Here is a 25,825-nt window from a genome sequence, read left to right as displayed (position 1 = left end):
CCCTCGAGCAAATCAGGCCTGAATCATCTCTGGAGTCAAAAATGTTGAAGCGGAGGTTGTCCTACTTTCAGGCCCATCACGAGAAGGCAGGATTCCCTGGAAGAGACTGTCACGCTGGCAAAGGTGGAAGGCAGCAGGAAAAGAGGAAGATCCAATGTGAGGTGGGTGGACTTCTTAAAGGAAGCCACAGGTTTGAGTTTGCAAGAACTGATGAGGGTTGCCGAGGACAGGAGATCTTGGAGAGCGCCCATTCCCAGGGCCCCCCGTACCTCTTCTTCCCCCTAAGAAGATCGAAGCAGCATGTCCACCTCCCCTCCTTCCCACTTGATCTGCACACCCGCCCGGCGAGGCAGGTCCAAAGAGAATAAAGAGGGAAGTGCGGAACCCCGTTGTCTTGAGTTCTAGTCCAACACTTGAACCTGTTTTAGTTTTCTAAATGAAAGCAAACTGTTAGTTTAGTTTCTTTTCTTAGTTCAGGCACAGGCGGAGTCGGCCACTCTTGCTCTCTTTTACCTTGCTGTTCATACACACCCCATGAAAAATGTTAGATTTGTTCCATCTGAGCAACAAGGGTGCTTAAGGAAGGCATGCTGGATCCCCCGAAGCCGCCGACACTCTCCCCCAGTTCAATTTACCTCCAGGCAGAGTCCAGGCGTCACTCGGACGGCTTGCGTGAAGCGCAGGATGGAATCAGGAAATGAAACTTGGGAATTTGTTGCCATGAGCAGACCTGACTTACATTTAAAGAGTCTTGAATGCGTAGATAATTTTAAGCTACTGCAAAGTGTCACTTACCCCTCCCTGGTGGAGTCCAGAGTTCTGCAGGATATTCAACAGCGATGGGGTCTCGGCTCCATTCATATCCTTGGACGCTTTGCCTTGGGGAAGTTCAGAAGTGCAACAACACGGGTCCGATCCAACCGCGTGTACGCAAGGCTGGCTGTGGGTCCTTTCCTTCAGGGCAGACATCTTGAAAGAACAGAAAAAAACGGGCAGATTTAGCCTTGAGAAATGGTTTGTATGTGTTTGGAGAGAGAGAGAGAGAGATTTACTTTTTTTGGGAGGGGAGGAAGGCGGGGGGGGGGGGACACACCATCCACAATCCTCCAGTTTTCATGGCCAAGGACATTCTTGCAGGGGTGGTCCCAGGAAAGAGTAACTTTTCTGACGAGAGTGCATGCTTGCGCGTGCACGCAGGGTGAGCCCTGGGCTCCAGCAAGGTGTGGCACGGATGGGTGTCTCTTCCGGATACCTCCAAGGCCATGAGGATTCGTGAGCAGGATGGGGGACAGTTGTTCCCCCCCACACTCTGAACTATGAGCCACCCATGGTCCAGAGGACACTTTTGGTTTAATTTTATGGAGAATGCCAAGCCCTTCCCTTCCCACTCAGAAATTTAATTGCAGGACACAGACGTGGCGCCCGGGATATCTGAAATCCCTCCCGACATTTCCTTCTTAATATATTGTCAAGTTCTGCGGGCTGCTTAATTCACAATCTTGTCTTCTATTAGTTCCGTCTTTGGTATTTGATCGTTCGATTGTCTTGTCGGGTCGCCAAATTAAACTTACTTAGCTTCCTTCATTTGCCTAATTAATCCTACAGCATCCAATTGAAAACCGATCTGATTTAGCAAAATTCAATTAATTTGACATTCCCTCCCTTGGTTTGATTCCTGGCCTGTCCGAAGGGCTCCAGGCAGGTTAACATTTCAAATAACCATCTGGGTGCAAATAACAGAATTAGATAGAAAATCCTGTATTTCCCCCTCCAAGACAAATTCAAATTACCTGCTTGGTGTCTCCTATTAAAACTGAGCGCCAATACAGAAAAATGTATGACTTTTTTTTTTTAAACCCAAAGCGGATAGATGTCTTGGAGTAGACCACTCCACAGACATACGGAGCCCAAAGGGGAAAAGAGTTCACAGTGTAATTTTATTTTTTTAATGAGAAGCAGGCCAGTCTAAACTATTCTGCAAAAATTTAATACTCCCAGAACGTACTTTGCAAAAATGTGATTTCCCTCCCTTAGTCTACAGGCTGAATTTTGAAGATCTTTGGACCTCCCCGTTCAATCCTACGGGGCGAACGTTGTAGAGCAAAAGTGGTTCAATCTCGGCCTCCCAGGACTTCCAAGTTCGAAATGTTCCCCCTAAGTGTGGGGAATCCTTAGGGACTCCAGCATCCAACAAGCCAGCTGTTGCTCTGCAGCACGACATCTCCACCCACCTGTTGAATGAGGTTCCTGGAAACTGCATCAACCTTAAGGCCGAAATCTTAAGGCTCTAGCCAGGCTATGGCATGAGAGCGCCAACATTTAGAAGGTCCTAAAATCTAGAGATGGATCCATCCCAGTTGTTTTTCCCCTTCTGTTTTCCTTGGAATCAGAAACTTCCTCTTTATTATTATTATTTTTTTGGGGGGGGGACACTGCTCATCCTACTTCTTGGTGAGACTCGCACCCACGTCTCAAAGCAGAAAGCACAGAAGATGCGGTTGGGTGCCGACATGTCTGGTAATGGCTCTGCTTGTCTCTAACTAGGACTTCTGGATTTTCTCCTTTTTTTTAAAAAAAAAGATCCTCATCCCCCCCTCCCCTCGGTCATTTTTAACCCCCCAAAATCGGCATTCCCTGAATCCTAACAGATCTGCTCAGAATATTGTGCTTGGATTCTCTAGCTGGCAATTCTGCTTGGCAGCTGAGTTGTTGTTGTTGTTGTTTTTAAATCGGAGGGTGGGGGGGACAAGGGCCTGAGTGGAGAGGTTGGAGGAGAGGGAGAGAAAAACCGCCCGATCAATCCACCAGTCAGGATTTGGGGACTTAATCGCATTTGAGGTGGAGAGGGCATCTGTTGAGGTTGGACTCAAATCAAAGGCTCTTGAGGACACTCAGAGGATGGGGCTATGAAGGTCCACGTTGGATGCGAGCGTTCTGCATCTCTGGGTCTCCCCCCCGCCGCCCCATTTCAAATCAAAAGAAGACAATCCATGACTGGAAAGATGGGAACATCTAACATGGCCTAGGGGTGGGTGAGAAATCCGTCCCCCCACTTTTTAAAGCAAACTCTCCAAAACTGGCATATTTTGTCACAAACTTGGCAAGAGGGTTTTGTTTTTTCTAAATTTGTGCATGAAACATCTAGTCATCCCAAATGGGTCAATTTAGCTTTCTCCGGCCTCTGACTTATTTCAGCCTCAAGTACCTCCCATCCCAAATACAAGACCTGGAGCCTTTTTTTTTCCCAAAAGGAAATTAATTTTTTCACCCATCTTTGCTGCACGGTTTAAGGCACCGCAGCTGGTCCTCCTCGCCCGGCGGTGACTATGTTGCACTGAACTGCCATAACGGTGTTAAAGATCAGACTTTCTAGAGAAAAGAAATGGCAACTATTAATTCAGGACTAACACAGTCAAACACATCTCTAGCAACCAACGTCCCTGGCTCCGTCATTCCCTTTAAGGCTCCCACCCCTGTCACTTCCAAGGAGAGGGCTTAACTAGATCACTGCTTAGTGTCAATTTTTAGCAATATTGGGAGGGGTTAAATTAACAAGGGGATTCTGCCTGGGAATTGCAAGAGGATGTTGGGAATCTGAGTCCACAAAAACCAATATGGCCCATCCTTGCTAATGTCAGTGGTGTCAGATTTCGCTGGTAAATATCTGGGTGTCCAGCTTGTGCAGACTCGCTTGTAAAGTTGCATTTTGCACCCAGTCGTCAAGGCATTCATTTGAAGTCTCAGAAGATCCTGCGCCCTTTTTCCTATCAACTCAGCTCTTTCCCCCGGATATCTCTTTGAAGAGCATAGATTCTCAGATAGATACACTCATCCATTTTTATACATTTCATGCAAAAATATGCTGGCAAATTTGAGCGTGCTTGCTGGCTAAATAAATTTCTGGAAAAGAAGATTTACTTCTGAACACTCCATTCATGAAAGATATCAAGGAGATATCTAGGGGAAAGACTCGAGTTAATATATTAAAAAAAGGAGTACAAGATCTTCTGAGGCTACAAATAAATTTCTTGCCGGTTGTGCGTAAAACACAACTCTCTACGACTCTCAAAGGGAGCCGGCACAAAGCCCGAGCCCTGCGGAGACGCTCAGATATTTTCCAGCGAAATCTGACGGAAGGGTTGTGTGAAGATTCTGGGAACCGTCCATGGTGCTGAACTCAATTTCCTCACTTCGCTTCCATTCCTTGGAAAACTTTGGCCGTTGTTTGACTAACACCCAGAAAGGACTCCCTGTCTCCTGTCGTGGGAGCGATTCATGCTCAGTCGGGCAGAAAAAGGCCACCCTTCCTGCTCCTGGCCAAGGCTGCAGAAACCAGCAGGTAAGAAAGGTGGGTTACTCTACTCTGGGTCTTTCTTCTCCCCAGACCCATGGAAAGGCTGCTTTGCGGATGTGGTATGATGATGTATGTGAGAATCGCGTTTGAACAATAAATAATTATACCGCTTTTCACAAACAGGGTTAATGTCCCAGATCAAATCAAGCCTGAGCTATCTCTGGAAGCAAAAATGATGAAGCAGAAGCTGTCCTCCTTTCAGGTCCATCCTGAGAAGGCAGGATTCTCTGGAAAAGACCATCCTGCTGGGAAAGGTGGAAGGCAGTAGGAAAAGAGGAAAACCGAATGTGAGATGGACGGACTCCCTCAAAGAAGCCATGGGATTGAGTTTGCAAGAACTGAACCGAGCCATGGAGGACAGGAGATTTTAGAGAGCGCTCAGTCACAGGGTCACCAAAAGTCAGAGGAGGCTTCATGGCGCGTAGCAACCACAACAATTATCGGCAAGCTTGTTTTCTTGCCTCTCCCTCCTTGGAAGAGATTTCTCACTGGACCTGCTGGAGCAGGCTCCTTTTCTTAGTAGCTGCTAAACGTTTTGATGCGTTGTTTCAACACATCATCTGCTCTCGGGTTAGAAATCAGAACAAATATCTTTGCAAAACGGCTTTTGTATTTGCGCCGCGCCCAGTCTTGTTTACTTTTCAGATCGACTCTGACCCCGAACGTCGGAGGAGACTGCCAAACGTCTGAAGAAAAGCACACATTATTCCGGCTCTGTGGAGAGGTAGGCCTCGGTTTGCGTTCAAAGCCACGAGACCCTCGGGGGGTGTGTGTGTGTTTGTGTGTATGCGTGCGGTGGCTCCAGCCCAGGGCTATTGTCTGAGACAAAACCCAGCCAGGGGTTCTGTGTGGCTCAGAGCTTTGAAGTGAAGGCCGGAGAGATTTTCTTTTATTTACCCTTTCTTCCACCTTGTTCTTGAGCACGAGGCTCCGAGGGATGAAAGGGAGATAAAAAGAAAAGGGGAAAAGGAAAAGGGAAGAACATGACATAGATTCAGGAGGAGAAGCTGGTTAGGAATGCAAAAGAACGCGGAACCCCTCGGTTGTTCTCAAGAAGTAAACAAAACATGGACAACCGTATTTGGATTTGACCGTCTGACGTGTTTTTCGCGGGATGTGAATCGGGTCACGTGGTTCATTCTCGTACAGCCGATAGGACCATACTAATAAGATTCTCCTTGCCACAAGGTGGTGATACATTTTAAATCTTTATTTTTTCACTGGCTTTGGGTGTCCACAGTTAGGTCCAACAAGGGGAATGTCACTAATTTTGCACAGCGTGCCAAGAAATCTCTACATCTCATTTCTGCACAAGACTGAGACCCAAGGTAGATTCCTCCCCCCCCCCGGCCTTTTCTGCAATTTGCCTAAAAGCTATCCGTGCAAAAGAAAACTTGTGTGTGTGTGGGTGTGTCGTTGTGCACATGCTGTTGGTAAAAACAAACAATACTAGGGACTAGCCTCCTGCCTGCAGAGTGATCGGTCCACTAATTTAATGTGCCCTTTACTCCCTGTCATGGGATTGCTGGCGGTTTATTTATGACGGTGCTAATTAAATGCCTCTCTTGTTCGGTGGTGCCCGAGATCCTCTCTGCCTAAGCACAGATTATCTTCAGCGTGCTAATACCAGGATAGGCAGCAACGGGACCTTATCGCGAGGAATTCTAATGGAGATTTAGTTATTCCCGGGCCTCACATTTGCTTATTCTGTGACATTTGTAAAGTTCAGGTTTTCTAAATAAACCCATATGAGAAAGGGAGAAACTCAAGATGTTATTTACACTCTGCTTGTCATTTTCTGCTCTGCTGGGCTGTCTTCCCAGCTCTTAAAGGGACAGGGTGTTCGATCCAGGTTCAAAGTGGTTTTTAAAGATTTGAGAGAAGCGTTTTAGTCAAAAGGAAAGCTAATTTAACAACAACAACAAAAAAGAGGACAAGGAAAAGTCTAGAGCTAATAGGCGACACGTCTTCCACAGGAAGACTGCTGGTTGATTTTCTAAGACATGGAAATACCTGGAAATAGCAAAGAATCAGTGGCAACACGTTGGCTAATGAAATACATGACAACTGTATTTTCACTTCAAAAACCAAGCATGTTAGTGCAGGACCACCGGCGATGGCTCTACCCATCAGGAAGAAGGAAGGCATCCCCTTGAATACCAAAAGCTGGCAGCAGCAGGAGAAGCAATGAGGAAGGCTGACCACTCCGATTCCACGGGGGCCTTGAATTCACTCCAGGTTTTTGAAGGCTCTCTCCAAAGTTCTGAACCTACCTGGAAGGTTCAGAACCTTGGACAGAGGAGCAGTTTTTGACAAGGAACCCAAGGAGGCAGGCTCTACCTCAAGAAAACCTTTTAAAGTCATGAGCCAGCCTTCCTGGCTCTTTCTCTTCCCTGGCCCAGCTGGGGTCCCTCCGTAAGCCCCCTTAATGGGCTTGCTGGCGCAACCCCAGGCACGACCAAGGTCGTTAACGCCTCTCATCCCAATCTCCTCTGGTCCTGGGGAGGGGGAACCGTACATGAGAAAGAGGTGAGGGGTTGAAATATTAAAAGTGGAGACAGATCTGAGGGACAGATCTAATTGGAGAGAGGCCCTTTGGCTGCATGGCTGAGGGCAGGGGGCATTCTAGCTTTCCAGAGAGGGCTTTTCAGAAGGGGGGGCATTCAAATACACTAAAGGGTAGGAGACCATCGAGACTGGTAGATGGGGACAGGGAGAGAGAGGGCCAGATTAGGCTTACCACTCACGTTCTGCAGACATGGTCCTCTCTCCTCTCCTCCCCTCTTTTTCTGTTTCCAAGATTCCTCAAGGCAACTGGTGATAGGAAAAAGAGGAAGAAAAATAAAGGAGCACATAACAATTGCAAGTGAAAGAGAGAGAGAGAGAGAGAGAGAGGAATGGGGCTGGCATCCAACTGAGTCAGATGACCTTCGGGAGCAGATTAAGACCCGCCTGAAAAGATAAATCTTCCCCCACCACCAAAAGAAGGATGAGAGGGAAAGGGTCAACCTCAGCTCCCTCTCCCGGGAGCTGCAGAGTCTGGGAGCAGCCACTAAGGAGGCCCTGTCTCACATCCGCGCCAGACATGCTTCTTACGGTTGGGGAATCAATAGGATCTCCCATGAAAATTGTAAAATCTGTGCTAGTGGTAGACACTAGGAGTAAGAAAAGTCTGTGCCTGTTCTAAATGTTTTGTACAGCCCTCGTAAGAAGGAAGGTATTGGGGGCAGACATTTGACCCCTGGACCACATAAAATGGCTTACCGCAGGGCAAATGGGTCTGGATGTGAACTGAAATAACCTCTCTTGACTGAATGAGTCTACTCTAAGTGGGAAGGCCAATCAGATCTAGCTGGGCCTGGGGGAGTCTTTTATTCACGGATAGGAAAATCTGGATTTCCATCCAGCGATCAATAGGTCTGGAAGGACCTCACCAGAATTGATCAGCGCAGCAGATCTGGAGATCAAAGAAGCCCTCCTAAGCTTTCTCGTTTTCTATAGCTTTTAATTTTAAGTTTGTTCATCTGAAGGATGCAGTCAGAACATCGATCCACCCAGCCCGATACCGTTGACTCAAGCAACGGCTCTGCTCGAGAGTCATCACGCCAAAATTTCTCAGCAGGTATTTTTTTTCCTGAGAAAAGACAGGACACGTTTTGTGTTGTTTTTTTTTTTCTCTTCTCCAGACCCCTGGAAAAAGAAGGCCAGTTTGCAGGCTGTCCCGCAAGTAGCCGCATGTGGGAGACACCATCCTCCCCGTGCACACAATGTTTTAGAATTACAATCGGTCCACAACATCAGAGATGATGGAAGTCGTAGCTAAGCTGCCGCCTTCATTGCCAAATAGATAAGTAGAAATTTGAGCAGTGCTTTCTATGATTTTTATGGAAAGATGCTCCAAGGAGCAAGAACGATGTAGAACTCCTTCCACTTTGTTCTGACCGCATCCTGTGCCTTTAGCTCCACCTCTTCTGAGACGCAGCCCTTTAAAAGACTTCCAAATGGTCCCTGAGCCATAATGCTCCTCAGCTCTGCTCTGCTCTAAACTAAGATGCAATTCAGCTGGATGTCTCGAGTGGGAAGAATGCAAAGATACTGCCATCAGCGTCCACTCACTGAAGCAGGGTAGGTGCATGCTGGGTCAGTTCCACGGACCTCCCGATCTGCCATTCCCAGCGGCACCCCAAAATTCACCCGCGGAGGAGGCTGTCTGACCTTGCTTTCCAGGAGAGGCACCTTTGAGAGGCCCCAGGCTGCCCGAAAGGTGTCTCCAGCCACCAGCCACCAAAGAGTCTCTGGGTGATTAACAGATGGTTCTCATCATCCTGAGAAAGAGTCAAACCAATAAACGAGAGGTGAAAGGCTTTGTATCCCATTACAAGTCATTAGTTAAATTATCTCTCCTGTCTCTGCACAATTACCCTCTGCCCCCTCCTGATTAAGTAATTCCACATATACCTGTTGCGATTGGCAGCTTGGTTTAAGCAATGAAGAAAAATCATACAGACGGCCACCTCCGTCTCCCCCTCACCCACCCCTGTCACTCTCCAGCTTCTGGTGCAATCCCACGGAACGGTGCTTTGGATATGAACCTAGGTAGCAAGAACGGTTAAGGCCAACAGTGTACGCATATTGTTTTTCATCCAATCACAAATTACTTGGCTAAAAAAGGGGGGGGTGAGTCGAAAAAGGTTGGGAATTGCTGATTTAGATGCTAAAAGCCAACCCTGATGATGCCAGTGTCAAAACTTGCTGACAAGGGTCAAAGAAGGAAAACACAAGGGGAGGATGTGATGGGGAGAGGAAGGAAGGGGAGCTGGGTTTTGAGTGCAATCTGGGGTACAAATCTCACCAAAATCTTCCATTTTACAGTGATGGTTGGGAAGGACGATATGACGTCATCCGTCTTGCCTGTCGATTTCTCTCAAGCAGCTCTTCTTTTTTGCTGTTCTTTAGCTGTTATAAATAGATCTTCGGGGGGGGGGAATAAACCAGCTGGAAAAAGTGTCCTCACAAACACAAACAGAACTATTTTTTTCACTGAATGGGAGAAAAATCCATACAAAACGAGTGCATTCAGGTGTTTACCTGTGCTCTCTTTTTTTGAAACAGTGAGAGAAAAGTGTGTTTTGAAGAAAAAGAAGGAGAAGAAAGAGAAGTGAAATGAAAAAACTCAAAAGCTGATATTGAGCCTCAGGATTGACACAGACAGGGCTCGAACTGTAGAAGCCGCCATTGGGGATCTGAATGGGTGACAGGATGAGGCACCTGACTTGAAGGACTGCCACGGCAGCTTCTGCAGTCAGAGTAAATGTTTAACGGGGATCCGGGCCAAAGAGTCACAACCGGAGGCAGAAGAAGGCAGGGAGGAGACGCTCTTTGGAAAAAAACGCAGCCAGACCAGGAGGGTGAGAAGCGTATGCTCCGAAGTCTAGGCGCTTAATCCTTCTCGTCTGTAGAGCTGATTGTACTGGTAAAAGGGATTAAACTCCTTAACTTCGCTACGAAGCTGCCACTTAATAAAATCTCTCTCTGTATGTGTGTGTGACTGAGAAAGAGAATAACCACAGTTTGGTGAACCCATGCCTTGCTGGGGTTTTGACTTGCAAAATTGTCATGTCATTACTCCAGGCTGAAAGCGCTGCGCGCCCGACACGATATTTCTGTGGAAAACAGTAGCCTTGATCCTATTATTGCAGGGATTTGGGCCGTGTTCAGTGTTTGGATGTCTATGAGAGGAATCTGAGGAGGAGAGAAAAGGCTTCACAGGGAGTGTAGGCGCACTGAAGCAAAGGCTGGACAACGTGAGCTACCGAAAGAGGGACTTCTCCTGGTTGGGTTCGGGCACGGTCGGCCACCAAGGAGGCCTGGCCCCAAAGATCTTCTGACAAAAATGTCCCCGCAGATGTGGTCTCCAGAGCAGCGGGGAATGGTTTTGAGTTTTTAAAGCTTCCCGCTGCTCTTCTTAAGCGCGGCACCGGCTAAACCTTGCACGACCGGAAAGTGTGTGTTTTCCAGGAGAGGATGGAGAGAGGGGGACAAAAATAATATCAAATCAAATCAATAATCCGAAAGATAAACAGAGCGGAGACAAGAATAAAGAGGCAGAAGGAGGAAAAGAAGGCAGGAAGAAAAGGGGGAAGAAAGCAAAATATTGTGATGTTTTAATGGATTTATTTCAGCGTGGGTTTGTGCATCAAGACATAGCATTATCAACCTTAGCTTCTTCTTGGATTCTGATTTGAATCATGTACATCTTGTTTGCTTTGGCCAGGGAACATATTAACAGGCTGAAGGACAGCCAGCTTAGTGCTTGTTGACGTGGTAAGGCTTGGAACGGTTAGTGGTGTGAATACATGAAGAGAATCTAATTAGTCGATTTTGAACTTTAAGAGTGTTTAAATTCATTAGCCGATTCCTTTAAAATATCAGGCTTTTAAATGGCTGCAACAAATTAATGCAATGAGGAATGACACAAGAGCATTGCTCGGCTCTTGATGGCTAAAATAATAGCTAAGTAACATTTTAAAAATTAGTTGAAAGGAATGGAATTTTTTTTTTTTAAAAAAAGTCGTAACAACATTAAAACTGATTTTGGCTTTGCTGCTGAAACCTTTAACAGGCCTCGAGAAAATTCACACGAGCAATTTTTTATTTCTCTGCCTTTGTCCAGTCTGAGCTAGCAAAGCAAATTTTGGAAGTCACATTAAGTGAACTTGAGCAGAGCAAAAAGATTGTCTCTCCAGGGTCACACGACCTCCAGAAGCAGGAAGAGGCTAAGCCTCCAGATGAAGTATTTCTGTTTCCTCTAAGAAAAAGGAGGAGGACCTGTGCAGAGTTTGGAAGAGTTACATTTTTGGAATATATCGGTCAGAATCCTGAAGACAGAACGCCGTTCTTCAGCTGATCAACCAAACCCAACCCGAGGAGGAAAGGCTGAAAGAACTGGGCAGGTTTTAGCCTGGAGGAAAGAAGAAGATGGAGGTGAGATAACAGGATGCCCCTTTTCAGATACTTGAAAGGTATCCTCCTACACAGGAGGAGCAGGATCGGTTCCCCATCATCCCAGAGCGCAGGACATGGTATAAGGGGCTCAAGCCACAGAAAGCCAGATTTCAGAATATCAGGAAAAACTTTCAGACTGTTAGAGCAGTACAACAACAGAACCAACAACCTTGGGAGTGCACCAGTGATGGAGATGTTCAGGAGAAAAATTGGACCACCATCTGCCCGATCTCCTTGGATTGGGATTCCTGCCATGAGCAGGGGGTTGGACTTGATGGCCTTAGAGGCCCCCTTCCAACTCCATCATTCTACGATGCTATGATTCTGGAAGTTTTAATCCTTTTTTAATAAAAAGCAACATTTCCCAAATTCTGGGCTTGTCGTAGGTTGAATATTGAAGTGGCTATCTGACACCTCTCCTAATAATTTCGCTGTCAGACAGTGGATCTTCATCTTGAATGTGGTGTCGTGTCAGAAAAGTAATACTTGTGTGCCATTTCACTTCTGAAGAGAATAAAGCATTGTTTTTCCCGGGTGGAATTTCATTTTCACCTCTGCCTCCTTTTTATTCGTAGTATGTTCCCAGAAAGATCGACCAACTTCCATGAAATGGCACTTCGCTCCAGAAATCTCATTTACGCAAATAACGGAGGACGAGAAAGGATATCCCCTCTTGCGTCTCTTCAGTCCTGACCCGACGCCATAAAAGCCTGAAATGGGGGCCAAGAGCTATTTTACCAGCCGTTGTGAATCCGGTGAGGAGGGAAGCTGTTTGACGGGGCAATCCTGGAGGGCTCAAAAGCCCTGATTTTTCTTTCTTCACTTCTGCGCAGAGAAGCTGAATAACAGCAATGATGCTAAACAAACAAACGAAAAGGGAACAGAAAATTGCCCTGTCAAGTGGCCTATTTATCTGATTCTGCTCCGATCTCCAGCCTTTATCGTTGCAGTTGAAAACCAAGGCAGCTCACAATAGGATCAAAACAACAACACCACGAACCATCTCGAAAATTATAGTGTTAAAAGACAAATCACAGTAGAACGGCATGAATATTGAAACACGATAAAAAATAAAATAAAAGCACATCAGAGAGAGAGAGAGAAAAATCCATAGAACAACACTGTCTCTCCCATTCCCACTGGTTCTGGCAAGGAGAGGAATCCGTTCTGGACTTTAGTTCGAACTTCTTCAAAGCTACACTGAGTCCTAGTCTCAAGCGTGTGCAGAACCTTGCGACAGCTCCTTTAAAGTCCGAAAGAGGCTCTATCAAGCCAAAACAAAAGAAAAAATCAAAAATAAGACAAAAATGTTGAGGGTTCTTGAAGACTCGCGGCTATATTTTGGGAGCTTTTGTGGATAACTCAACACTTTCATAAAATCCAGTCTGCAGTTTCTTCTGTCTTCATCTGCTGGAGAGTTCCTTGACAAGGGACCGGACATGACGGTCCACAGGGTCACTTCCAGCTCTGCTGTTCTAAGATTATCATTATTATTACCTGCGAATCCTTCACATAAATCATGAACCTCCAGAATAAAAGCGAGCTTGCTTGAACGGTTTTGTGAATGCCATCCAGGTTCCCTGCTAATTGTGGCAATCCTTTCAGAGCGAAGGGCTGTGGGTGTGCGGGGAAACCATGTCTGGCGTTTACCTAGCGCAGGCATGCTTTGAAAGCCAACGTGGAGGCTCCGTTCTAAACTCAAATCCTCTGTGCAAAAGTCTGATTCTTCGATTAACCCATCAAGGTGACAAACCATCCTGACAGCTCGAAGACAGATTTCACTCTCCCGGCAAAACCAGCTTCCCCCACATACCTCGAGATTCTCACAAATGGATCAGGCTTCACCCTCTGACAGCACAGAAACGGCGCATGCAGAAATGTGGTGTGTGTGTGTGTGGACAATCGAGGGGGAAATAATGAGGGTGGGTGGGAGGATAAACCCTGCTCTGACCACATGCAGCTTTCTCTGCGCCCATCAAGAAATAACCTTTTTTTAAAAAAAATGATAGGATCGCCCCACTTTGGGGGCCTGCACTGTATAGACTAATAGAAAAACGGCCTGCTCGGTTACGTTGGCGACATGTCCCGAAGTGTGAAATGAGAAGGCATTTTAGCATGTCTTAGGAAACCCAAAGGGATGCAAGGTCGGAAGACCAGCCGTCGTAAGATCGAATCCACGTGACGGAGGGAGCTCCCGTCGCTTGTCCCAGCTCCTGCCAACCTAGCCGTTCGAAAGCATGTAAAAATGCTGTTGTGACAGGTCGTCTAAGGCGACTTGCTCGGCCCTGTGGCTTTCTTTACGGAGCCGATCCATGTCAGTACTTGCCGGGAACAGACAGAGTCAAAGATGCATCACCAGGTCCTATAACAGGAGGAAGCCATCCATCACCGTCTCCGCCGCCACAGACGGTTGGCCTCCCGGACTACCAAGGACCCCGTGTTGGGTTCAGGAGGCTGACGTGGAGGATTTGTCCCAGAGAGCCGTGGCCAAGGCGTACAAAATGTAGACCTCTAGAGACTGGACAGCAACTCCCGCCAGGTCGACTAAGTCAAGCCAGTGAAGAGGAAGCTGGAGGTTTGGTCCAACAACTTTTGGGAGGCTGCTCTTCGCTCAGCCTGGCTCAAATAAATAACCCTATTACAAAGCTCCCAAATCTTTTGGGGAAACATCCCAGTGATGGCTTTTCCTCTTTTGCTGAAGAAATTCAGGGTGCGGTTACATGTCAAAATACTCCTTAGGTTTGTGTTGCAATCAGCACATTTGAAATTGATTTTAAAATATCCATTTACAGCGAAGCATGCTTTTTTTAAAAAAAAAAATTGCCCAGGAAGTGTGTGGGTTTCTCTTATTCAGAAACCGAGGGATTTTGAAGCGCCTGCTAGGGTCTTGTTCATTTTAACTCAATTATGAATGATGTGGTTTATTTTGAATCATTTCTGCATGTATGCTCCCCTGTGCTGGAGTAAAATGTGTCTGTGGGATGTGTCAAGTGTTGGATGCCAAAAGAACAGGTTGAGGGCTGCAGGCTAACCTTGCAGTCTGATCTGTTAGTTTTTTTCCCCCATCTGTAACACTGATCTAGCGCTATGCCAGTTTGGGGAAAAAGGGTAAAAAAAATAAAACAAATATTAAAACTCACACCACTGCAGAAGAACATTGCTTTTGCCCCTGCTACCCATGTCAACTCAAAGCACTAAATGAGTTCTTAGTGGCGGTAGTGACAAGTGGCTGGGAGAGGCAGCTGGCCTGGTGGCAGGTGGGCGACTTCAAAGGCAGTACGATGTGCCACCAACCAGAGCATTTTTATGTAGCTACGGTGGTATAGGATTTTATTTCAGTTTTTGGTGCAGACATTTCACTTTAGGGAATGCATCGCCTCAGGAGGGTAAAACACAGAAAGCTGGGGCAGCAAATTTAATTTTTTTTTTAAAAAAGCCCATATAGCCCCATCAACCATGTCCCAAGAGGATGCACATACCCAAAAAAACCACATAACTTTACACCGACTTCAGAAACCTTGATGTAGCTTTCGATTCATTTCCAGTCAAACCACGCCTTCAGGTAAGTTTTCAAAGAATTCAGCAAAACCATCCTCAGGATTTGGTTTTTGTGGTTTGAAAAGAGGGAAGGGTTTCCACCAAGTGCAGAGTATTCGATATCTATCTATCATCTTTCAGCTTGAAAATAATGAGTTGATCTGACATTTGGTTGCTGGGGCTGCTTTAATTTCTTCGTGGTAGCTCTCTCGGGCCAAATTCTTGGAGATGGATGCTTCTTGCTGCTTTGATTCTGCCACTCCACAGGAAAAAAAAAGGGGAGTTGTCACAAAGGCGAGCAACGATCACACTTCACAGGGCTGGCCGCGGAGATGAGCAAGACAATGCATGTAAAACACTTTGCACATTAAAAGCTTCCTGGACGAATCTTGAATAAAAAAAATTCGTAATGAAAAGCAGCAAGATGCTTTGCCGTGGCTAAGAGGGAATAGGTGGGGGAAGAACAGATAAAAGACCCTTTCATTGGAAGAATTAGATTCGCTTCGTCTTCCCAGAATCTCATTGTGCTTTCCTCCAGAATTAGTATTATAATAGAATAATAACGCATCCCTGTAGATGCTGTTAGTTTTACTCCAGTAATGTTTGCAAAAGGCTTTGGAAATTCTTAAAAAACGAGGTTCCATAGAAATGCTAAGTCATGTTGTGTTAATTGGCTTCTGGCTTTAAATATTCCTTTGCTGGGTGCTGGATAATAAGAGGAATAACTTCGTAATCATTATTATGAATGATTATAGGTATTTTAAAATGTGGCAGCTCGTACAGAGAGACAGTGGGGTGGGTGCAAGTCCCCTCCTTATTAGGGGGAGGGCCACATCTCCGTCGTAATTAGCCTTCATGATCATCATTTACATTTATATTCCATCTTCCCTTTAGCAAACTTGAAAGTGGTTTATGCAGTTCTCCTGCTTTCCAGCAGCCTCGTGAGGGACATCGGGCTGAGAAAATATGACTGGTCAGAAGCTGTCCTGGCGACAGAGAGACGTCGCTCTGACTTCATGAGGTGGGGTTGAACCTATTTGAAGGGATAATATTCAGCAACTTGGGTAGCTCCTATAAAGTTCAGACTAAAACCCTGAACGGATTCACCGCCCCATGAAGCTGGAGAGTCACCCGCCTCTGCACCGTCCTGACTGAGGAATTCTGGAAAGTTTTTTTGGGGAATATCTTTCCCGAGCTTCGCTTGCAGGCTTTTCTGGAAAGCTTGGTGAGTTTGTCTTGCATGGCCCAAAGCCAGCTTTTCTTACCCCAAACATGCAAAAGGTACTTATTTGGACCCGTAGGATTCCTTAGCCGGCAGCTATGGGGTCATGCAGACAGAGGTCAGCGAGGTGCTGAGCTGACTTCAGGTTTTATTCAAAAATTTAAAGGGCTTTTCCAAGCTGCTGAACCCTACTTTCCACTGCCATGAGAGCCGTCTGCTTGCCTTGCATGCAGGCTGTGGGAACTCTCAGAGGCGAAATCTACCAAAATAACTTTCCCAATGACTAATGCTCTTTGAGTCACAGATCAATCCCGTTTTGCATATTTTTAACCCATCCTTGTTCTAGAGTCTTTCTCATCTCAGAATGGGGAAGTAGGGACCATGGGCAAGATGGGCAGAATAAAAATTGAATGAATGAATGAATGAATGAATGAATGAATGAATGAATGAATGAATGAATGAATGAATGAATGAATGAATGAATGAATGAATAGTGGTCAGCAGCTCCCTACATGCCACCACCACATGGCCACCGATTTCTCCTAAAAGGCTGACTTTCCTTGGTGTCTTCAAGAAAACAACCACTATTTCTGTCAGCTGGAAAGTAAAATGTTACTTTAGTGATGTTTGTGAGGTTTTATGCACTCACAATAAAAAAGTTACTGTAAAAAGGCAGGCCCACAAGGTATTTCTGCCTCTCCTTCCATCTGAAACCTCATTTTGAAAGTTTTATGGTACATTTGATACAAACCACAATAAAGCATCCCCCCCCCAAAAAAAATGTCAGATATATCTGGATCTATGTCCTTACTCCCCTCCAGGGTTGTTGGTCCTTCTCACAAAAGTTATCTCCTCACAAATATCAGAAAGGTGGGAGAGTGTTGTCTGTAGATTCATGGTATTTTTAACCATGAAAGTAATGGGCATTTTATTGTCAGCATGGCATGGCTTGTTATTAAACAGTAAGGTGGGGGGGGGGGAGCCTTTTTTCAGTACCATTCGAGCTGAAATAAAATGGAATGTCCATCGATCTGCAGAATTTTGTTTTCAAACTGACAAATATCAAAGAAAGGTGGGAAAAGAGAAATATTCCAATTACTGATCTTATTTAGCAAAAAAATAAAATAAATCAATGAGACCCCTCTCTCTCTCTCTCCCTCCCTCGCTTCCATTTTTGAGAAGAAACCCATTCAGAGGCCCAAACAAAAAGACACAGCACTAAAGCTGCGTGCCAAGACTGCAATTATAACAGCAATATTCATCTGCAACTGGCTCGGCTTTGCCAGAGCGCTCTCCAAACATTCGGGCTGGGCTCCGATGTCACTCTTGATCCTCCTGCTATTTTACTTCTTCAAGGGCGTTTAAAAATATATGTTTATGAAAAAGTGCTGGGAGGCAGGCCTCGCCGAGCGCCGTTAATCCCGCTTCTTCCCCCAAAGCTTTGCGATTTATTAACAGCCAAAGGTATAGGCAATCCTTTCTTTTGTGGATTTCCTTGGTTCGAGGGGACCGTCAGATCCTCACCTGCTTTCGTCGTGCGGAAAGTAAAGCCAAAGCATAGCGTGCTGCTGATATACCGCCCCACCAGTGCTTCAACCACTCTCTGGGCGGTTTACAAGTTAATTATGCAGGCTACACATTGACCCCTCCACTTGCCACCAAAAAAAATGCCTAACCCTATCCCCCAAATCAAACCAGTACCTTGGAGAGCTCCATTTAAAAGCTTGGACTTTAAAAAACCTAGACTGCATTTATTGCCTCTGCAAAATCAGTCGCACTGCCAGAGAGTCCGGGGGGGGGGGGGCTGGAGTGGGTGGAAAACGGATCCCACCCTGATTTTCCTGACCTTGAGCTACAGGCCTTTGGTGGGTTGGAGAGGGGGTGCCCCACATGAGACACAAGATGGAGACTTCTGTTGTGTCCTCCATTCTTTTTCGTCGTGGGGGGTTCTAAAGTTGGTCACAGCAGGGAAAATTGGGGGGGGGGGGGAACTGTCCTGTCTGCGTACACTACAAGATATTTTTTTTATCCTAGACAAAACTATTGACAGTCTCTTGCTTCATAAAAGGAAAGAAGCTTTTATCTGGGTAGAATGAAAGGTGAGAGAGTCAACTGATGATGCGGATTCTCAAAAGGGATGCAAAGGTGTGTGTTTGCAGCAACCCTAATTGGGAATAATATTATTCCTCTAAAATGTAATATATGCAAAAGGCTTTGGATGCACTGAAACACCATATCTGTGAAGCCTTATTATGCCGTAAATGCTAAAGATTGGCATTCCGGAGAGATCGTGCATGGATGGGGGAACTCCTCCCATGTGGCAAATCCAGGTCTCTCCCCCTCCACCTTTGTGTCCCCCCCCCACAGGTCCACAGAAAGGAGAAGCAGAAGCAATCTTGGAAATAACGTGTTACACATGAGATTTTTGTCATCTCTTCCATTTTCCTTTTCCAATAGCAAAGGTATAATTGCACGGCAGTCCATTTGTAACTTGATGAGAGCAATGCCACCCATTACCAGAATCCAAACACAGTTTGACTTGTGGTCTATGTACAAGTTTTCCAGAACAGGCTCTCCTTCTAAGGAGTCCTTTACTCACCGGAGTTCTTCTGTAGTTGCTGAGTTTGGTCTGAGCGCTTCCTAAGGTCCATCACATGAGGAGGGCTCTGGATCTTCATCTGTAGCGCACTTTTCCAACAGAAACATGGAAGTGACTCTGGTCAGCTGTGAAGGGAACGCCAGGCAATGGAGGGAGGCGGGAGGTAGCTGTGTGTGTGTGTTGCTCCCAGCAGCTGAGTCAGGAAAGGAGGAGGCTGAGCAATGAACAAGGGAGGCACCACGAAGGACACAACTCTTAGCTTCCTTAGACATCGTCATGCGACAGATACTGTTTGTGCCACTTAACTTCTTTTAATAAGAAAGACAGACACGGTGAGCCAGCAGCTGAAACGCAGCTGTTGAGGACAAGAGGGAGGTTACCAGCATGCGATGGAGAACTCCCAAGATTGGCAGGAAAAACGCGCACACCGCGTTTCTAAGCATAGGGGCAGCTCTCCTTGCAAACGAAATGAAGAAAACACTTAAGCAGCTCAGTGGAAATGAAGAACGCTTAAGCAGAATTTATGGAATGTTGATTTCCAAGATTCAAGACCATATCGGACAGAGGGCTGTCCAATGTTCTCTTGAAGGCCTCCAGCGTTGAAGTGCTTTACCACCTCCTGAGGTCACCGGTTCCATTGTCATACTGCTCTGTTAAGACATTTTTCCTGATATTCAAGCCTAAAACTGGCTTCCTATAGCTCGAGCTCATTCTTACACGTCCTGCACTCTGGGATGCTCGAGAACAGATCCTGCCCCTCCTCTTTAGGACTCCCTATCCAGTTTGACCTCCCATCTGTCTTCTTTTCTCAAGGCTAAACATGCCCAGTTTTTCCAGCATTTCCTCATATGGGTTTGGTTTCCAGTCCCCCTGATCCTCCTTGTTGCTTTCCTCTCAACTTGCTCCAGTTTGTTGGCATCCTTCTTCAAGTGCGGCGTCCAGCACTGTTGCACGAAAAGGAAAAAAAAAAAAAAACAGAATATTGGGGGTAGGAATGTAATGCTTGGGCTGTGCCCAGCTGATTTGGGAGCTGGGTGTGGCCGGCACATGTGTGTAGGCAACCTTTCATTGCAGATTTCTTTCGAAAACCTGTGCCAACGGCCGAAAGATTTGATGACAGTTTGATGAAATGCCCCAGAGGATTTCCAAAAGATAAACTCCGCTCCGGTGTTTCCAATAAGGCGAACACAGGTTTTAACAGAAGCGCTGATGGAATGTTGACACATCGTCTTTGCTAGATCCAAGGAGACTCTCTCGTAACTGGCTTTCAGGAGAAGGATGCAGGGAAACGGTTTGCGATGACAGCTCAGAAAAGTAATAGGACAAACCACAATGGCGAACGGATGGTGTTCCCATTATAAGAGCTGAAGGACTATCATTGATTTATATGATGTATGGTACGCACACCAGCGGCAGATCCCTTTAGGGTTTTTATTTATTGCAACAGACGATATGTTTTGTCTCCAGGCATTTATTTCAAAATCTTCGTCCTGTCCCCAGATACGGAGAGCTGGAAGCTGTTACACAGGAGCTGAAACATTTTAGGAACCGACATATCTGCTAGAAGCACACGGATGATACCCAGAAGTCAGACAAGCGGGTCACTTCATTTTACTCCAACGCAGGCGACGAGAGAGCATCTCTCACCTCCTGACTTCTTCAGTTATTGCACAGGAAAGGAGAAAGCCTCCAAATTTTTTTCTCCTTGAGGCGAGTTTGCACAGCGCTGGAAAATGCAATCGGGGTCTTTGGACATGAAGTCATAAACGCAGTCGCTTTGGATGGGTTGCTCATATCCTAGCAATCAGTCAGCCAGTCATGTGGCTCACCCTGTGTGCTCATCGTAGACTTGCATATTTAGGAGTTACTCCAAAAGCTTCTGTGACAAAGCCCTTGCCTATTGCTTAGCTTCACAATGGGAAAAGGAGCTACTTTTGTGCAGGAAAAAAAAGGAGCTTTACACAAATTATATTTTGCACAACTGAAAAAAATATAGTGATCTAAAACGCCACCTATCTGCCACCGTAGTCTTACACTGAGCTTTCTTGTTCAAGCTTCTTTTGAATAGCAATGGTAGAGATTAAGTTACTCGTCAAAAAACCCATTGGCTTGTGCAAATCAACTGAGCCAAACCGAGCTGTCCAGGTTTTCTGCCTTGAGCCACGCGGCCCTGTTTGCAAACTCATCATCGAGAACTTTCCTTCTTAAGTCAAGGCAGCCGAAACGGTCATGGGTAAGGGACAGTACAAATATTTTTCCTTTGGAGTAAACAGAGGAATCTGGACATGGGAGAAAAAGGGGGGAAGGTAAGCTCCATTTTGTTTCATGCTACCACCGCTCCAGAATCCAGTGGCCATGGTGGCTGCTAGGGGATTCTGGGGTTGGTAGTCCAAAGCACAGAACTTCCCTGAGCCGCAGGAAAGAGATGAAATGGAATATTCTACAGAAGGGACGGCTGCCTCGGAACTTTTGTGGCAGGTCCCCTTTAAAACTTCCGTAAACCACCGTATCAGAAGATATTTCAAAAGGAAGGGCACACATCCAGAAGGCAAAGAAACAAAGGAAATCCACAGTTTCAGCCAAGGGAGACATTCCTCGCCAAGTGCTTCCTTCAAAATTATGAAAGCTAATACAGTGTGTTGCCTCCAGGAATCCAAAACCCGAAAATAAGCTCCAGCAAATCTGGACTGGCGGCAGCTGGCTTTAGCAAGAAGAGCTTCCTTCAGGAGCATTCCCCCCCCCCCAAAAAAATAAACTAACATTCATTGCAAAAGAGAAAGAAAGAGACTTTATCAATGACCCCTCAAATCAGCACTGGTTAGGCCTCGTCGGGGGTCCTGTGTTCAGTTCAGGATGCTGCACTTGAAGAAGGAGGCCAAGAAATTGGTGGAGTCTGCCTCCGAGAGTCCGCACAGCCTGCATGCAAGGAAAGTCTATTCCACACCTATGGACGCAAAGCATTTCTGAAGGGATTATTGTTTAATGGGATTATTGTTGAAAGGCTCTGGGGTATTAAAACTTGCAAATTTATTGCACATAGATTGTGGTGACGGGGAATCCCCTACCTTGCAGCCGGCCAGGGAAATCCCGGAGCGTGTCCCTTTGTTGATTGTTGGCTCGCTGGAGGACTCTCCATGAACGCATGCCCTCCAAGGATAACGAGCCACCCACTCTTCTGGAAGGCGTGACAGATATATCAACAAGCGCAAGAACAACAGTACCTCAAAAGCAACATTTATAATCCACCATCCTCTCCGTCCGTTCCCCATTTGTGGGCGAAATGTTTGCTGAGTGCAGAAGCCCAAAGCGAGAAAGTTTATTAGACGCTGGCCCCTCTCACTCAGATTTATTTAGTGTTTTTCCCCCCCTCCCTCTTCGCCTCCCTGTTCTGCTCTTGCATTTTCAATTAAGCTGCAGAATTAATCTTCTACAACAGACTCGCTCCTCTTTGTTGTTGCTTTTTTTTAAATCTAATTTGCATTGGGGCTGCTAACTACTTTTATTGCCAGCACTCACACCGACCCTGGCAAAAGCAGCCGAGAATCTCCCACAAGGTTCGTACACCATGGCGGTGGCGGTCACCTGTGTAGATTTCCTCATACACAAACATCTACAATTAAGTTTAGATTTATAGCAGGTCAGACTTTTACCAAACCTTGTTCTGACATGCCACCCACTCCTTTCTGACTTAGGGCAGCCCATAACCCAGCTTTTGAGTTATGTGAGACGTTCAAAGAGCAGCTACCACGACCAACCTCCCGAGGAGTTTCCATGACCGAGGGAGGAATTGAATCCGGGACTCCTGAGTCATAGTCTGTCACTGTATCCACTATACCACCCTGACTGCATTCAAGAAAAAAAAATGGTTTAAAATGTTGAACTAGGAGAGAAAGCAAAATTGAATGACTCACCCATCTCCTCTGGAGGTCTTCTCCCTTAGGTCAGAATGGTGGCTTCAGAACAGTGAGTGGACACCTATGGTGGGAGTAATCATGAGGAGAGAGGAAGCGGGACAGGATTTAGCCAATATACAGCCTTGTGGTTTTATCAACGTGTTAAAATATGTCTAAGCTGTGCAATGCCAAGAGCTCTCAGATGCACTCAATAAAATCGTACCAAAGGAACGAAAACAATTTGAATCTGTTCAAAATCTAAATATTTCAAAACACCATGGATGGAATCCTATTACGTTTTCACACTGATGTCATGCAGTCAGTTAGGGATGCGCCTTTTGGATCTTCTTTGGACTGCAGCTCCCACAATTCTCCTGTCTGGGAATCCCACCTGTCAAAAAACCAGACCTTACAGGACTGAAATTGTGCTCGCCTGGAGAGAAGGACCAGCTGGCCGGCTTCCTGCCTTGGATGGGCCTAACTTCCGGTTTGGAAAGGAAGCTGGCCCAGGATGCTTCTTTGTCATATGGGGAAGCTGCTTGCAAAAAAAAAATGGACGTTATTAGCCAAAAGTGCATGCAGAAAAGAACAGGTTTGGAGAACTGTGTGCCTAGCAGGAGTCCAAATATTCCTCCATCATTTTTTCCCAGGGGAATTATGGGAGGTGTGATGTTTTTATATATATATAAAGGGAAACCTTTTCAATTGCACTTCTGTTGCCTGTGTTTCTTTTCGGCCCGCCGCCCATCCGTCGCTTAGGGACTTGTGTTCCATGCGCAAACAGAGAAAGGGCTGTGGTCTCCTCTTTTATTCCCCCCCCCCCAAGAAGAGAAAAACCTTAAAACTATTCCTGTGTCTTTCGGAGTAAAGGCCCATTTGCTGTCATTAACAATAGATGGCATACGACTCTCTCCTCAGAAGGGCAGATCTGGTGGAGTGGGAGGCACACGGCATGATAGCAGCCAGAGACGGAGAGAGGGGAAGGGGGTTCGGATGAAATGCACTGCCCTGGGGAGGTTTCTGACCAGCCCGATAATGGGGTCCTTTTAACGGCTGGTCCACCAGCTCCCTTTCCTGTGATAGGGAAAAAAACAGAGGCAAAATGGTATTTTCTTCCCCCATCCTTGCCACCACGAACCGCTCTCCTGCAAAGTCCCTCGGAAAGCTGTCTAAATCATGTCCTTTTCACCTTTCAGAAATCATCCTCTCTCCCTGTTTGGCTTTCCCACGAGATTGACAGAAAGGAAAGCTAAAGTGATCTCTCCTTGGCTCTGCTAACTGCCGAGGCACTGAGTCATCGCCCGCCAAAGCCGACCGAAATGGCCCCCTTTTTCTTTGTGCCCCCACCCAGTGTTTGCCCAGGTGGCTCCGCGCCATTAAAGGCAATGTGGGTCATCCCCCCCCCGGGGTGTCTGGTGCCTGGTATTCAGGGCCCAGAGCTTCCCCGAAGATCAGCCACCAAAGATGCTGGAAAGCAAACCTCCGGAAGTGGGTGGAGGACCACTTTTAGATCCGGAAAAATAGGCATGAAACGCTCCAGGGGAGCCTCCAGTGACCCAGTTAAAAGGTGAATCATGGGGGTTTCCAAGAAAGGCGCTTTGTTTTTCATTTATTCATTTTTGTTTAAGGAAAGCCATTTTGGGGCTGGAGAAGTGGGGCCGTAAATCTGAGTACCCCAGATGTTCTTGGACTGAAAACCCCAGGAGCCTTCACCTCTAAGCTATGCTGGCCAGGATTTCTGGGCGCTGTAGTTCAAGAATATCTGAGGACTCAAGGTTGGGAACCACAGCTCTAGACCATGGTTTCTTTTAATCAGGTGACAATCCAGACTATGGTTTGTTTGTAGATGATACACCAGGCCATGGTTTAGAGGGTCATCTGAACCAACTCAAGGATGTCGTCTCGTGGTGTAAAGCATGGTTCCCAACCTTGGGTCCATAAATGTTCTTGGACAAAGACTCCCAGAAGCCTTTGCTGCTAGCTGGGCTGGCCAGGATTTCTGGGAGTGGTAGTCCAAGAACACCCCGGGGGGGGGGGTTCCCACGTTTAGAAACCACTGCATGAGACGAGCCAGCAGCTGTGCTAAGGAAAGAAAAATAGCAAGGATTATTTCTTACACTGCAGTGAAACAAGGTCTGTGCCTACAGAAATTTCTAGGGTGTTCTTTTTAAAAAGAACATTCACACCATTTTTCCAAAGGCCAGGCCTGGGAAATTATTTTACCAGGGACAGCGACAAGAAAATTGCGACCATTTCTTGGAAATTGGGACACTTCAAAAAATGAGTGGCATTGTGAAGACGGCAGCTCTCGCCCTTTCCTAACCAACCTGACACGGTTTCTCATTACTGGAACTGTGTTCCGGCAACAACGACACCCTTCTTCCCCAATTTCTTCCACTCCCTTCTCTTCCTCCACACCCCCCCCCCCAGCTTTCTGATGAATGCTGTTATATGAATAAGCGGCTAATCCATGCAGATTCCATCGGTTCCCACCCGGGACGGTTCAAAGCCAAAATTTCACAGAAACAATGGATTACAAGGCCTTGGAATCAATATTCTTCTGTGGCAGAATGAGAGACAGAGAGAGAAAAAAAAGGGGGGGGAGGCAGGGAAGGGAAAGGCCAGAGGCATCGTACGGACAAGCAGTAGATGAGGGAAATGAAAAAAGAAGAAGAAGGCAAGAGAATAAACTTGCAATGTTAGTTGTTTAAAACAAAAAAAGAACAAAGTGTGCTGTTTATATACTGCCCCACAGTAGATACTTCACTCTCTGAGTAGTTTACCATGTAATTATGCAGGCTACACATTGCCCCCCTCTACCTCCCTACCTACCTTCCTACCGACCGACCGACCTACCTATCCTTCACCAAAACCCACCCACCCACCCACCCACCCACCCATCTATCTATCTATCTATCTATCTATCTATCTATCTATCTATCTATCTATCTATCTATCTATCTATCTATCTATCTATCTATCTATCTATCTATCTATCTATCTATCTATCTATCTATCTATCTATCTATCTATCTATCTATCTATCTATCTATCTATCTATCTATCTATCTATCTGATTAATATTTATTTTTAATAAATACATGAACAAGCTTTTAGAGGGCTTTCCCCCTTGACTTCTTTAGGAGAGAAAGCTGTAGGATTCAGTATAAAACACATAGGCAGACCTCAAAACACCAAGGAGTTCAAAAAGGAGT

General features: G+C 46.1%; 1 protein-coding gene and 1 long non-coding RNA gene across 4 annotated transcripts in view; both read right to left on the bottom strand.

Moving 5' to 3' along the window:
* The window catches only part of LAMC3 (laminin subunit gamma 3), a 61,447-nt gene extending 48,200 nt beyond the window's left edge, over positions 1-13,247 (bottom strand). For both annotated transcript variants that reach the window (XM_078382747.1, XM_078382748.1), the window contains exons 1-5: positions 9,207-13,247; positions 8,471-8,679; positions 7,095-7,168; positions 3,269-3,369; positions 796-969 (exon numbers count right to left, since the gene is read on the bottom strand). The gene's annotated coding sequence lies outside the window, so the exon portion shown is untranslated. The remainder of the gene's footprint in view (positions 1-795; positions 970-3,268; positions 3,370-7,094; positions 7,169-8,470; positions 8,680-9,206) is intronic.
* Positions 13,248-14,760: 1,513 nt separating this feature from the next.
* LOC144585142 (uncharacterized) lies at positions 14,761-25,490 on the bottom strand. Of its 2 annotated transcripts, XR_013539655.1 has the most exons (3): positions 22,629-25,490; positions 21,783-21,892; positions 14,761-15,155 (listed from the first exon to the last, which is right to left on the bottom strand). It is a non-coding gene; the product is annotated as an uncharacterized LOC144585142 (long non-coding RNA). The 2 variants fall into 2 exon arrangements; XR_013539654.1 differs by lacking the exon at positions 22,629-25,490 and having other exon boundaries at positions 21,783-22,366.
* Between the last annotated feature and the right edge of the window lie 335 nt (positions 25,491-25,825).

Source organism: Pogona vitticeps, chromosome ZW-PAR (assembly GCF_051106095.1).
Source record: "Pogona vitticeps strain Pit_001003342236 chromosome ZW-PAR, PviZW2.1, whole genome shotgun sequence".
In the NCBI taxonomy this organism is placed as follows: Eukaryota; Metazoa; Chordata; class Lepidosauria; order Squamata; family Agamidae; genus Pogona; species Pogona vitticeps.
Note: the sequence above shows the minus strand (reverse complement) of the source record. Positions and strands in the feature narration are given on the sequence as shown.